The sequence below is a fragment of the Sapajus apella genome, unplaced genomic scaffold (assembly GCF_009761245.1).
Source record: "Sapajus apella isolate SASKATOON/1434 unplaced genomic scaffold, GSC_monkey_1.0 scaffold72, whole genome shotgun sequence".
NCBI lineage: Eukaryota > Metazoa > Chordata > Mammalia > Primates > Cebidae > Sapajus > Sapajus apella.
In genome coordinates this window covers 1,324,460-1,339,193 of record NW_022437012.1, presented here as the reverse complement: position 1 = coordinate 1,339,193, position 14,734 = coordinate 1,324,460, and the positions used below count along the sequence as shown (strand labels likewise).

The window sequence follows — 14,734 nt, the reverse complement described above, 5'->3', positions numbered from 1 at the left end:
CAGTGGGACTTAGGAATGTCAGACTTCTTGATTTTTTTAAGAGATGCCAGAAATTTGGGCTTTTATGTGAAATCATTCTTTTAAAAATATAATTAGCTAAATGAATTTTTAAAAGCACTGTATGAGCAAACAAAGCGTGTCTGCAGGCCACCAAATTTTACAAATGGGCATCTCTGTTTTTGTCAAGTGGTGAAAGCTGAACTACAGCAAGGAAGAGAGCCAGCACGTGGTGAGAATCACAGGGCTGGCCTGGCAGCTCTCAGGGCCCTGGGTCCAGTTGCTCCTGAGTCCAAGCCCTCTCCTCGGCTTCCTTCCTGTAGCGGGTTTTTCATTTTGAGTCAGTGACATACACTAGTAGTCTGCTAGTAAATCCCCCTTTGTGGTGTAAGTTCATTTACCTTATGTTTCTTTTTAGTGGAAATTTTCAAACATACTCAAAAATATAGAGAATAGTACTTAATGCACTACCTTGTCACCATCAGGCAGTGACTGGTTAACCCGACTAGATGCCATGGCTCACGCCTGTAATCCCTGCCACTCTGGAGTTAGGGGCAGAGGTCCCAGGGCAGGGATGTGTGTGGGGGGGGTGTTGCTTGAGCCCAAGAGGTGGAGACCTGTAGTGAGCCATGATCACGTCACTGCACTCCAGCCAGGGTGACAGAGCAAGAACCTGTCTTAAAATAAATAAATAAAATCCAATCAGTGTTCAGGATTTCCTCAATTTACTTTGTTCAAATTAGGCAAAATAAGGAGGATGTGTTTTTTAAATTTGTACATTTTTGAAGCAGAAGAAGAAATCAAGGCAAATTTCAGAGCAGGAGTGAAAGTTTATCAAAAAGCTTTAGAACAGGAAGGAAAGGAAAGAAAAGAAGGAAATTCCAACTACATTGTTGCCAATATTAACTGTGTATCCTACAATAATTCTTTATATATAAACAAACAGTTTTTTAAAATGACATTGTATTATGTTTTCTGCACATTTCTGATAGAATTTGGATTTTTACCATTTTGTACGTCCTCCTAAATGATACATCTGGACGTTGTTCTAGGTCAGTACATACTGCACTTCCTCATTCTTTCCAATAGCTGTGTAATCTAAAATTTGGTTCTATCATAATGTATGATATTGTAAGAATTCCTGACTGATGGAAAATTTAAAGATTGTTATAGCATTCTTTGTAATAACAAAAATCATTCTTGTAATTATATCCTTATACTTTTTTCTTTTTTTTTTTTTTTTTTGAGACGGAGTCTTGCTCTGTCACCAGGCTGGAGTGCAGTGGCACAATCTCAGCTCACTGCAACCTCCGCCTCCTGGGTTCAAGCAGTTCTCCTGCCTCAGCCTCCCGAGTAGCTGGGACTACAGGCGCGCGCCACCACACCCAGCTAAATTTTGTATTTTTTAGTAGAGACGGTGTTTCGTCATGTTGGCCAAGATGTTCTCGATCTGCCTGCCTTGGCCTCCCAAAGTGCTGAGATTACAGGTATGAATCACCATGCCCGGCCCTTACACTTTTATAGAATAAATTCCTAGAAGAGTTTTGCATTCAAATAATTCTTTTAGTGGTAGCTTATATTCTCCCAAAAGCTTGTGACAGTTAATATTATTATCAGTAGTATTTCCCCAAACTCTTGATGAACCCTATCTAATGTTTTATTTACATTTCCTTGACTACTAAAAAATTGGGTTTAGCTTCACATGTTTGTTATCTGTGCTCACTTCCTTTTCTGTGAAGTACTTCTTCATTTATTGCCCATTTAAAAAATTAGGTTGTTTGACTTATTGCTTTGCAGGGGCTTTTTATATATTAGGGGTATTACCTTGTTAGGTGTTGCAAATATTTTCTCCTAAGCCTTTCAGGTCTTTCAGTCCTTCTTACAATTCTCCCTTGCTTTTCAAATTCTTTTTCAATTTTGTAGCTGTTGAGTTAAATGTTTCTTACCATGTTTGATTCCCTGCATTTTTCCATTATTGCTTCCTGTTGGGAATGCTCGTTTCCAAAAAAAAAAAAATAACAGGAAGTTTGCATTTTAACTCTACTGCTGAGTTTGAGCTTTTGTAAAGACGAAAGACAAAATTATCGCACATGTAGTTTAGAGATCTGAACTGGCTTTATTTGCCATTCCAGAATCAGGCAGCACGTAATTCCATAAGATTGTGTTTGAGTGAGCTGAGGAGAGGAGGCTGGCTTTGTGGACAGAAAAGGGCTGAAGAATGCAGAAACAAAGAACCCAAAATAGGTCATTTCAAAGTTACTTTTCTTGTGAGACTGGAACAGGGAGACAAAACAATGGAAAATAACTGGTTAACATCAGGTTAGTTTTTGTTGTAAAGATTAAAACAAAGGAAACGCCATTTCGGTGATTGTTGGAAAATGTGAATTTCCTGACGTACCCTGCACATTGACCAGTCTCCGCTAGGTGTTCTGAAGCAGAGCCCTCCCTTCTCCCTTGTTTATTCAATATTTATTATAGGTATGGATTTCTGGATTCCTAATTTTTCAGGGGTCTGTTTTTCAATACTGTTCTTGTTTTTGTTCCTACATTGTCTCAGCTTTAGGATTGCCAGACTCAGATGTTATGATTGTGGCCTGTTAGGTCACCTTCGGTTGATACTGCCTGGAGGAGTGCTGAATGCCGTTCTTTGCAGGCCTGTACTGTTTGTTTGCCATGTGCTTCTGTTGCCATATTACTCAGGACATGGAATTTGAGGAGGGGGACTGAGAGATGAGGTTTCCCTTAGGTTTTCAGGTTCTCATTTGTGATTTTCATTACAACCCCATGATACAGCAAGGTGGCATTTGGACGCTACTTACCAACGCATTTTCTCTTTGCCAAGTTTAACAAATGACTAATGACTGTATTAGCCTATGGGACTAAGGCTAATAGAAACCACCTCTTCCTCCTAACATGTATAGTTTATATACTGTGATTTGCTTTCAAAATACATTTTACTTAAGTGAATATATGTTCTGGTATTTGGCTTTATGCTAAGTTGTAGAGAGCCCTATCTAATATTAATGTTTCATATAACATTACATAGGAAAACCATTTCCCAGCGCTCTTGCCTCCCCTCCCCGACAAGTCATCTAAATGGACATCCTTAATTTAGAGTGTCTTGTTATTCTGTAACCTTGTCGATTCAGTGTCTTATAAGCTAAGATGGGCTGGAGGACCCTCCTAGCATGGCTCTCTGTTTTCTCTAGAATCAAACAACGTTTCTTAAGATGGCACTTTAGGCCTACTTGTAGACAGACAGGGCTATCTTTGGAGACTCATTACCCAGGCACTTCCCCATCCCATACCTTATGCTTCAATATCATGTGACGCCTGAACCCACTGTGATGTGTCATGCCGTTGTTGCTTTGCACATGCTGTGCGTTAAGCTGGAATATACTCTCACTCCCATCTGCTGAATGGGCTGTTATTCACCTTTGGAGCCTTCCTGATTCCCTTTTCCTGGAGTTCATCATGATTTCCGTTATATCTTGTGCCACCTTCATCATTGCGTGTGAGAAATTACATTAAAATGCTTTATTTATATAATTCTTTCATTGAGAAGACTGAATTTTCTAAGGGGAGAGACCTGAAGCTTGGCACAAAGTAGAGCCCAAATGGTTTTTGAACAAACTTAAGTCAAACAACAGGCTTTTGTGTGAGTAGGTACAAACATGTTGAAGGGTGCTGTCTTACCTCGGGCTGCCATAACAAAATACCATAGACTGGGTGGCTTAAACAACAGGAATTTACTTTCCCACAGTTCTGAGGCCGGAAGACTGAGATAGGGCACCACCGTGGTTGCGTTCTGGTGAGGGCTGTCTTCCTGCCTCATGAGAAGAGGAAGAGATACCTGAGCTGCCTTCTCGCTGTGTCCTCACATGGTGGAAAGAGCTCAGGTAGCTCTTCCTCTTCTTATAAGTGCACCCATTGTCTAGGATTGGGGCTCTACTTCTATGACCTTATGGTTTGCAAGTGGTCCCAGCCCCGTAGATGTAGTTCTGAAATTGTTAGTGAGTTCAGTGGGGGAAGTCCCATTGCTTTGGGAGAAATGAATGTCTGTGCTTCATGTTAGGGATGAAGTATACTGACACCTGCAGTTTACACTGAAATACATTAGCAAATGAGACGTATTGGTGGGTAGGAAGAGGGGCGACAGATGAATGGATCTGTGGTAAAACAAGTGGAGCAAATTGTAAAGGCCAGGCGGTGAGTGCCTGGATTCACAAGACAGTTCTTTCAACTCTTCTTAGTTTTGAAACTTTTCAAGATAAAATGGTGTGGAAGATACCTGCATTTTTTAAAAAACACATTTATTGGCTAGGCATTTCCATTATAACCATTAAATCGTTAATGCGAGCTTCCTAAACTTAACTGATTTATTTTTCCCTTCCTGCCGTTTCTCCTCCTGTCTTTATCTAGTCGGTTCCTTCAAATCTCAGTTCATGTGGTGTTCCTCCAGGAAATTTCCCCCAGCCTTCCAGCCTGACATAAATGTGTCTTTCTGTGTTCCCAGGGTACCACTCGCGTACTTCTGCCATAGAATCTATCATCTTCTGCTGTAATCATTTACTTACTAATCTATCTGAACCACCAGTCTTTGAGTTTTTTGAAGGCAAAGACTATGTTTCCGGAATGTTTTTGATACAAGAAAAAGCAAACACAAAAATAGACTATCTGTGGCTTAAACAGAAGTTTCTCATCTCTAATACCCTGTGTCATCGCCTGATGGGTCTTCCTGCCCACTGCACAGACGAAACCAGTTTACTGAGACCATGGTATTGCAGTAAAGAGAGTTTGGTGGACTCAAGGCTGGCCACATGGAAGAACTGGAGTTAGTAGTCAAACCAGTCTCCGTGAAGGCTCAGAGGTTAGAGTTTTTCAAGGATAGTTTGGTAGGCAGGGGGTGAGGGAATGGGTGTTGCTGATTGGTTGAGGATGAAATCATAGGAGTGTGGAAAACGGTGCTTGTACACTGAGTGCACCTCTAGATGGCGGGGAGGAACCACAGGGATGGTTGGGTCATGAGTCCAGGTGGAGTCAGAGTGAAAAACATCTCAAAAGACCAATCTTAGGCTTTACAATACTGATGTTATCTGTGGGAGCAACTGGGGAAGTCCAGATCTTGTGACCTCTGACCACATGACTCCTGAGCAGTAAGGGGTTATAGAAATGAGGCCTACATTTTAGCAGAATTCAGGCCCCTCCCATAATCCTAATCTTATGGCTTTTTACTAGTTTTATAAAGGCAGTTTCAGTCCCCAAACAAGGAGAGGATCAATTTTAGGGAGGGACTATTATCATCTTTGTTAAACTAGAAATTCCTTGCACCGTTAGTGTGGCCCATGTTCAGGAATAAGGGAAGACGGCCAGCCTGTGAGACCAGAGGCAAGATGGAGTCAGCATGTTGGGCTTCTCTCACTGTCAGAATCTTTGCAAAGGCAGTTTCACCCGAAGTCTGGAGGTTGCTGTTTCCAGGACTGGTTCAGTGAGGGACTTGTGGTCAGCACCTCTGCCTTGGCCCTTTCCCTTAATCATGCCAAGTTAACTGAAGCAGTGATGTAGGCTGGAAATACCCACCATGGCTATTTTAGTTTTTGAACTTTAAGCACAGATGTTTTGAGAAGTAACTGGCTTTGTTGAATAGTTTTCAATTCATTTATTTCTTCTAGAGAAATTGACATTGTTTTTCAAAATAGCAGTTCACAGTTAGATAACTACATGTGTTTGAAAGGATCCCCCCCGCCCCAGCCTGGAAACTTTCTTTTCAGACAGCTATAATAATTCATAGAACCAGGGTCGCTTCAGAGACATGGTGTGACAGGTTGGTGGTCTGGAGGTTCCAACCTCATTCACAAACCTCAGCTCTGTAGGAAACTGTGTGGACCAGAAATGAGGCCAGAAGTAGTTTCACCTTCCTAAATTCAAGCCTTTGGGGGAGGTCTGCCTCTTAGCCCATTTATTCTATTTTAGTCACATTGCAGATGTTTTTATCTAGTTAATTGCTTAGCTCATTTATTTATTTATTTATTTATTTTAAAAAGCACGTAGTTCACAGAGGGGGAGTGGAAGGAACACCTGGTGTAGGCAGGTAAACAGTCAAGTGTAAGGGGGGAAGAGCAGATGTGATCTGGACTCCTGACAGCCAAGGCCCTTCACTGATGAGTGCCCTGAGATCGTCAAGAGAAAGCCTGATTATGTTCAGCCTGTGCTGTTTCAGAAGACAGAGAAATCTAATACGTGAAAAATAACTTGCAATACTACATAAATATGGTCTTAAACAGGTTTTACATATAGGAAGGTATAGAGAAAATTCTGGTATGCACAGTTAATAGTGAATATCTCTGGGTGGTAGGATCATACGTGCTTTTTATGTGTATTCTGTACATTTGCTGTGAGCATCATTATTTTAAATGAAATATTTTTTACATTTTGCTTTTTTTCTTTGATAAAATTGATCAACTGATTACTTTTTATAACACTTGCCTGAAGAGTCCTGCTTGTTACTGCTGTTGACTCTCATGAATTACGATTTGCTTGTGTTTTGTGAGCTGAAATTACAGGCTTTAGCTGTGAGACTCCCGATCATTCTTCATGCTTTTTGTTCCCCCAGAGAGGATTCCTTTAGCATTGCCTGGGGCTCTAGCACTGTGAGCAGCCTGGGACCACCTTTCATGTTACTTTATTGGATTTGGAGGAGTGTTGTGGGTATAGATTTTCAGGGGAGAATTCCCTATAGCCAGAGTCCAGGCAGACACGCTTCCTTGTCATGTTCCTCTGTTGGTGCACAGCTGGTGTGCTTCTTCAAGGGTCTTGACTTCTCAGCTCTCAATTGAAAAGGTGTCTCACTTCTAACTCCTACCTTGTGTGTCTGGTCTACCTGCCACGTGAATGTGTGCAGGCGCACACACTTGCACATTAAATCCTAAATTACCAAGAACAGCAACCATCCAAAACTTCAGGAACTGCTGCTCTTACTGCTCTGATTCTCTCCTGTTTGGGGATTCTTGCTTTCTTTTGAGCTCAGCTGTGCATTTCAGAGTAATTCTAAGTCTTAGCTGCTCATGAGGATCACCTGGGAATCTTTTAGCATTTCCCATGCCCAGGTGCTTCTCAGACCAATTCTTTCAGAATCTAGGGTGGGACCCAGACGTAGGATGTTTCTGAAGCTCCCTGCATGATTCTCTTGTGTAGCTAAGAACGGGAACCACTGATTTAAAATGATTTTGCTTTATTTCACCTGATGATGTATGTGTGTGTTGTGTGTGTCTCTTTTTCCAGTGGGGATGTTTTCAGGCTATCTGGTCAGAGTAATGGAAATAGGAGTCCGCATGTCTTAAAGCAGCCTCATTTTCTGGGGTGACACCCAGAGTTCTTGGAAACCAAGGAAATCAAGGATGCAGACAACACCAAGTGTGAGGTTTAGAGCAGAACTTGAATAGGAGAAAGAAGGAGAACAGTTGTCTGCAACAGAGAGGGGTCCCAGAAAAAGGGTTGCAGTGAAATGTAGGGTTTTTTTTTTTAATAGATGAGTTTGTGGGGAGGCAGTGTCTGATCTACACAGGGTATGGAAAACCTGTTAGGACCAAGTATGCCGTCTGCATAAGGCAGCCCCCACCACAGTCTTATTATGCAGGCGGGTCCTCAGTCTGAGCTACTCCATGTTACTTATTTCTTCTTTCCTGTTGTGCATGTGCTAAAAAAGGGGGAGGTGGAACCCCCATGGTGGACATGCCTGGCTCCAGGTAGCGCTTCTATCAGTGCAGCTGCTGCATTGTAGCTGTTCAAGCTTCCAGCTTCCTTATCTGTGTTTGCAGTCTGATCTTCCAGGCTGCTCTGTGTAGAAAATAAGGGATTTCTTGGGCAGCCTTTTGTTAGAAGGGAAGTTCTGGCCAGGCAGTGGCTCATGCCTGTAGTCCCAGCACTTTGGGAGGCCGAGCAGGAGGATCACCTGAGGTCAGGAGTTTGAGACCAGCCTGGCCAACATGGTAAAACCCCATCTCTACTAAAAATACAAAAATTAGGCAGGCAGGGTGGTGCGTGCCTGTAATCCCAGCTGCTCAGGAGGCTGAGGCAGGAGAATCACTTGTATCTGGGAGGTGGAGGTTGCAGTGAGCTGAGATTGCACCACTGCACTCCAGCCTGGGCGATAGAGTGAGACTCTGTCTGAAAAAAAAAAAAAAAAAAAGGAAGAAGAAGAGTAGTTTCTACCTCCTGTATCACTCTTAGATGGGAAGGAAACCAACATTGGTTCATTCCTACTGTGTGCTGGGTGCTATGCTTTGGTCTTTCCCATGTGTTATCCCATTTAGTCCTTAGAATGTTCCTGCAAGGTAGGTGGTGGTTTGTTTTATGCACATAAGAAAACTGACTTGGAGAAATTGAACTAGTTCTAGGGTCACACAGCTCACAAATGGCAGAACCAGAGTCCGGCCCGCCAGGTGCTGAGCCCTGCCCTTTCTCCTTGTGTTGCGGTGTGTGTGAAATCGATTTTTCCGTATAAATTGGCTAAAATAAAGATTGGCACTTGGGTTCCAGTAGATTCCAGGACCCTGTTAAATATACTTACTTGGGATGCTTTGTCGTCCCACAGTGCTGCAGTTGCTCTGCCCATTTTATCTTCCTTCTGATGAAGGCAAACTGATTTTGATATAGATTGTTAGACAATTTTAGAAAAGTTTAACTCCTTTTAATTATTTTAAACCTGAGTAAATAATTGATTTCTCCTTTTAACTCAGTTATGTGTCATGAGGAGATATTTATTCTTGAACTCACTTCTTTAATTCATCAGAGGGATGTGTGAGGCTATGTGAGTATGTGAGAGAATATGTGTGTATGAGAGCATAAGAGTGCATGGGAGCATGTGTGTTTTGTGTGAACATGTATGTGTGTTAGAGCATGTGAGAGTGGTGTGAGCATGAGTGTGATCATGTGTGCATGTATGTTAGAGCATATGTGTAGTGTGAGCATATGGACATGTATGTGTGTTAGAGCATTTGAGTGGTGTGAGCATGTGGACATGTGTTAGAGCATGTGAGTGTGATCATGTGTGCATGTATGTTAGAGCATATGTGTAGTGTGAGCATATGAACATGTATGTTTAGAGCACGTGAGAGCATTGTGTGAGCATGTACATGTGTGTGAGTGTGTGAGAGCACATGTGAGTGTGATGGTGTATGGAGAGTGTGAGTGCAAGTGCGTGTGTTGTGAGAGCATGTAAGCTTGTGAGCGTACATATGAGAGCACAAGTTTGTGAGAGTGCGTGTTGTGAGCATTTTGAGAGCATGGTGAACATATGTTGTGAAAGTGTGAGTGTGTGTGAGCATGTGATAGTGTGTGAGAACTTGTGTGTGAATGTGAGCATGTATGACCATGCATGAGCATGTGTTAGAACATGTGATAGTGAGCATGTGATAGTGTGTGTGTGTGAGAGCAAGTTTGTGAATGTGAGAATGTGTGTGAATGAGAACATGTGAGCGTGTGAGAATGAGTGTGATAGTGTGTGAAAACGTGATAGTGTGTGAGAATATGTGTGAGCATGTGTGGAGTGTGAGTGTGCATGTGTGAGAATGAGCGTGTGTTTGAATGTAAGCATGTGTGAATGTCAGAATATAAGTGTGTGAGTGAATGAGTGAATGTGAGAGCATGTGTGAATGTGAGAGCATATGTGAATGTGAGAGAATGTGAGTGTGTGAGTAAATGAGTGTGAGTGAATGTGAGAGCATGTGTGAATGTGAGAGAATGTGTGAATGTGAGAGCGCGTGTGAATGTGAGAATGTGAGTGTGTGAGTGTGTGAGTGAATGAGTGAGTGAATGAGTGAGTGAATGTGAGAGAAAGTGAATGAGTGTGTGAGTGAATGTGAGAGCATGTGTGAATGTGAGAGAATGTGAGTGAATGAGTGTGCGAGTGAATGTGAATGTGAGAGCGTGTGTGAATGTGAGAGAATGAGTGAATGAGTGTGTGTGAGAGCATGTGTGAATGTGAGAGAATGTGAGTGAGTGAATGTGAGAGCATGTGTGAATGTGAGAGAATGTGAGTGAATGAGTGTGTGAGTGAATGTGAGAGCATGTGTGAATGTGAGAGAATGTGAGTGTGTAAGTGAATGAGTGTATGACTGTGTGAGTGAATGTGAGAACGTGTGTGAATGTGAGAGAATGTGAGTGTGTGAGTGAATTGAGTGTGTGAGTGAATGTGAGAGAATGTGTGAATGTGAGAGAATGTGAGTGAATGTCAGTGTGTGAGTGAATGTGACAGCGTGTATGTGGATGAATGTGTGTGTGAATGTCAGCGTGTGTGAATGTGAGCATTTCAGTTCCTCTGATGTCTCTGCAATGGCGGCTCTGGACTCCCTGTCACTCTTCACTGGCCTCGGCTTCAGCCAGCAGAAGGCCCACGAGACGCTCAAGAACGAGGCTCTGAGCCCGCAGCTGTGCGAGGTCGCTACCAAGGCTCAGCAGACCCTGGGCTTCGCCACTGACAAGGCTACTAGGACCCTGTTATATGGCTTGGCCTCCCGACTCAGGGGTACCCGATATCTCTCCTTCCTTGTAAGCTACATAGCCAGTAAGAAGATCCACACTGAGCCCCAGCTGAGCGCTGCCCTCGAGTGTGTGTGGAATCACCCCTTGGACCCCATTGACACTGCGGACTTTGAGCAGGAATGTGGTGTGGGTGTCAGTGTGACCCCAGAGCAGATTGAGGAGGCTGTGGAGGCTGCCATTAACAGGCACTGGCCCCAACTCCTGGTGGAACGTTACCCTTTCAACATGGCGCTGCTGATGGGAGAGGCTTGGGCTGTGCTCAAGAGGGCAGATGGCAAAATGATCAAGAACGAAGTGGACATGCAGGTCCTCCACCTTCTGGGCCCCAAGATGGAGGCTGATCTGGAGAAGAAGCCCAAGGTGGCAAAAGCTCAGCTGGAAGAAACAGATTGGAGGACAGCAAAAGATGTGATAGAGAATGGCGAGACTGCTGACCAGACCCTGTCTCTGATGGAGCAGCTCCCAGGGAAGGCCCTTAAGTTCCACAAGCCGGGTGAGAACTACAAGACCCCAGGCTATGTGATCACTCCACACACCATGAATCTACTAAAGCAGCACCTGGAGATTACTGGTGGGCAGGTACGTACCCAGTGCCCACCAGAACCCAATGGAATCCTGCATATTGGACATGCCAAAGCCATCAATTTCAACTTTGGCTATGCTAAGGCCAACAATGGCATCTGTTTTCTGCGCTTTGATGACACCAAACCCAAGAAGGAGGAAGCAAAGTTCTCCACTGCCATCTATGACATGGAGTCCTGGCTGGGCTACACATCTTACAAAGTGACATATCCTTGTGACTATTTTGACCAGCTATATGCCTGGGCTGTGGAGCTCATCCACAGGGTTCTGGCTTTTGTGTACCACCAGTGAAGGGAGGAGCTCAAAGGCCATAATCTTCTGCCCTCACCCTGGAGAGACTGTCCCATGGAGGAGTGACTGCTGCTCTTTGAGGCAGTGCACAAGGCAAGTTTTCAGAGGGTGAGGCCACACTGTAGGTGAAGCTGGTGATGGAGGATGGAAGTTGGACCCTGTAGCCCATCGAGTCATGTATACACCACACCACTGCACAGGGGACAAATGGTGCATCTATCTCACCTACGACTACACACCTGCCTCGGTGACTCCATTGACCACATCACTCACTCACTCCCTCTGCACCAAGGAATTGCAGGCCTGACTCTCTTCCTACTTCTGGTTTTGCAATGCACTGGATGTCTGTTGCCATGTTTAGTGCGAGCGTGGCCGCCTCAACCTGCACTACGCTGCTGTCTCTAAGAGGAAGGTCCTCCGGCTTATAGCAACTGGTGCCGTGCGGGTCTGGGATGACCCACGGCTCTTTACACTCATGGCCGTGTGACAGCGGGGCTTCCCACCTGAGGCTATCAACAACTTCTGTGCCCGGGTGGGAGTGACAGTGGCACAGACCACAATGGAGCCACATCTTCTAGAAGCCCGTGCGTGTGATGTGCTGAATGACACAGCCCCATGAGCCGTGGCTGTGCTGGAGTCACTATGCGTCATCATCACCAACTTTCCCGCTGCTAAGTCATGGACATCCAGGTGCCCAACTTCCCAGCTGATGAGACCAAAGTCTTCCATCCAGTTCCCTTTGCACCCATTGTGTTCATTGAGAGGACTGACTTCAAGGAGGAACCAGAGCCAGGCTTTAAGCACCTGGCTTGGGGCCAGCCTGTGTGCCTGAGGCATACAGACTACGTCATTGAGCTGCAGCATGTTGTCAAGGGCCCCAGTGGTTGTGTAGAGAGTCTGGAGGTGACCTACAGAAGGGCAGATGCTGGAGAGAAGCCGAAGACCTTTATTCACTGGGTGTCACAGCCTTTGATGTGCGCGGTTCGCCTCTATGAGCGACTATTCCAGCACAAGAACCCTGAAGATCCTACTGAGGTGCCTGGTGGATTCTTAAGTGGCCTGAACCTGGCATCACTATGTGTGGTAGAGGCAGCATCAGTGGACTGCTCTGTGGCCCTGGCAAAACCCTTTGACAAGTTCCAGTGTGAACGTCTTGGGTACTTCTCTGTGGATCCAGACAGCCATCAGGGAAAGCTTGTTTTTAACCGAACTGTGACACTGAAGGAAGACCCGGGAAAGGTGTGAGCTGGAAGCACTGTGAACCTAGCTTATCTTCCTGGAGGTTGGGGCTACCCTCACCACCCCAAATTCCATGTTAATAAAGAACAGCTAAATTTTAAAAAATGGCTCTTTTTTGATAAGGGCCAATCATTTATTTTCCCTGTCCCAGTCACATGCTCTCCCTCTGTGCCCACTCCTGCCTGCTCTGACCTGCTGTGGAGAGCACCCTCGCCCTCCCTCCCCACCCTCCCCACACCACCTCATCGCTCTCCTTTACTTGGCTGCCAGTCCAGCCGCCTCAGAGTATTAGAAGGGCACCATTTTCAGTTCTCTTCCTGTCTGACTACACAAGAGAACAGGTAGCTCTAAGTGTTGCTTTCTGTGCAAATGTTTTTGATTACAAATCTAACTAGGTTTGAAATGTGTTGTAGAATAAGACAATATTCTTTTCAACAAACTTTAAAAAATGTACAGTTTTGTAGTTTGTTTCCACCTCCCCCCCCAACCCCTGCTTGAGCACCCTCCCCCACCCCCTCCCTGACAGCTCAGCCTGACCCGGACAACCCCTGTTTTCCTTGGTTGTATTTTGGGGAGGTGCCTGGCACCCCCAGAGGTTCAGAGGTGACCATGGCAGGGGGTTCACCAGTACCCTTGGTAACTGTAGTAGTTCCTGTAGTTTTGGTGTCCGTCCTGGGGTGGCGGTAGTAGTAACTCTGCCAATCCCAATTGTATTGTCTGTAATAGTCTCTATCTGTTGTACTCATAATCTCGCCCGCAAAGTCGATCATAGTCTCCCCTGTCTTGATCATAGAAATTACGGTAACCTCCTCTGTTTCCAGGCTGCCCCCAGTACTGCTGCCCGTAGGCCTGGTTGTCGTGGCCTTGGCACTGCCCGCCCACATAGCCTTGGCCCGGACTTCGGTTCTGCTGGTTGTGCCTGTTACGCTTGTCTCGGCGGTTTGTCCACTTCTCAGAGGGAGGCAGTAGCTTCCGTGCCTCCTCCTTGTACTCAGTGGCGATGGGCTGAGCTTCCTCCTCCTCCAGCTCCCCATATGTCGTCTCATCCATATAGTCGCATTTTTCAGGCAAAGAGAATTTCGCTTTCATCTCCAGCATTATAGATTCAGGCACAGCATCTCCCTCTACGTCCTTTCTCAACTCCAGCCTCTTCTTCCAGTCTTCCTCATTAGGGACAGCCACCACCACTTTCTGAGAGAAGGTCTTGAACAGCAATAGCTTCCGCCGTTGGCCAGAAGTGTACATATTACACTGATCAAGAATAAAGTTCCGCTTTTTCTGGGAGGCAATCTGGACCAGCTTACTAAGGCACTGGGAGGCTTGCTGAACTAAAAGGTCTCAGCTTTTGGGGTCTACCTCTGGCTCCTCGAGCCCCTTCATCCTCATTTGGTTGAGCAGAGTCTCAGCTCCCAGGACACTATCTTTTCTCAGGGTTTTCTTTTGTGTATTTCAGTGCCTACTGAGTCTTTCCAGATCCAGGTAGTCCCACCATCAGAATCACTCCACATTCCTCTATGGTCTTGGGAGGAACTGCATTGCTCACCGCAGCATGTGCGAGTGAATGTGAGTGTATGTGAGCGTATGTGAACGTGTGTGAACGTGAGAGCGTGTGAGAGTGTGTGTGTGTGAATGTGAGCATGTGCGAGTATGAGTGAGCGTGTGTGAGTGTGAATGTGAGAGCATGTGTGTTGTGAGTCTGTGTGCATTGTGGGGTAGAGGGTGCGAGGGCAAAGCGAGGAGTGAAAGTAATGGGGATTGAGGTCCTGAGCTGTTCTCCGCTGCAGCTGAGGTCCGGGCAGAGAGGTAGGAAATGGGCTAGGGGCAGCTTGCCCTCTGACTCAGTGACGCCCTGCCGAGGGTCTGATGATTTTTGGTGACTGGGTGTCCTCCTCACCCTGCCCAACGATGCAGGTGTGAGGTGTGCACTCCTGTTTCTCCCTGTGGTCTTGGCTTCGCCCCTGCTCTGCTGGGATAAGTGACTTCCAGAGTTGTTGGAGGGCTTCGATCTCTGCCCTGAGCCTGGAAGGATTACTTTCTTGTTGGAATGTCTGAGTTAGCTAGGCTTTTCTGGAGGACGTGGATG

General features: G+C 45.3%; 1 protein-coding gene and 1 pseudogene across 4 annotated transcripts in view; both read left to right on the top strand.

The window, feature by feature from the left end:
- Window positions 1-14,734, top strand: part of RALB (RAS like proto-oncogene B) — a 44,931-nt gene that overhangs the window by 13,941 nt on the left and 16,256 nt on the right. Inside the window, exon 1 of one of the 3 annotated variants that reach the window (XM_032250616.1) lies at window positions 7,526-7,633. The exons of the other annotated variants lie outside the window; for them this stretch is intronic. The gene's annotated coding sequence lies outside the window, so the exon portion shown is untranslated. Of the gene's footprint in view, window positions 1-7,525; window positions 7,634-14,734 lie in introns of those variants that run through there. 3 annotated transcript variants of the gene reach the window in all.
- Window positions 10,225-12,750, top strand: LOC116531728 (annotated as a pseudogene). Its single transcript, XR_004260552.1, has one exon. The product of XR_004260552.1 is annotated as a glutamine--tRNA ligase pseudogene (transcript).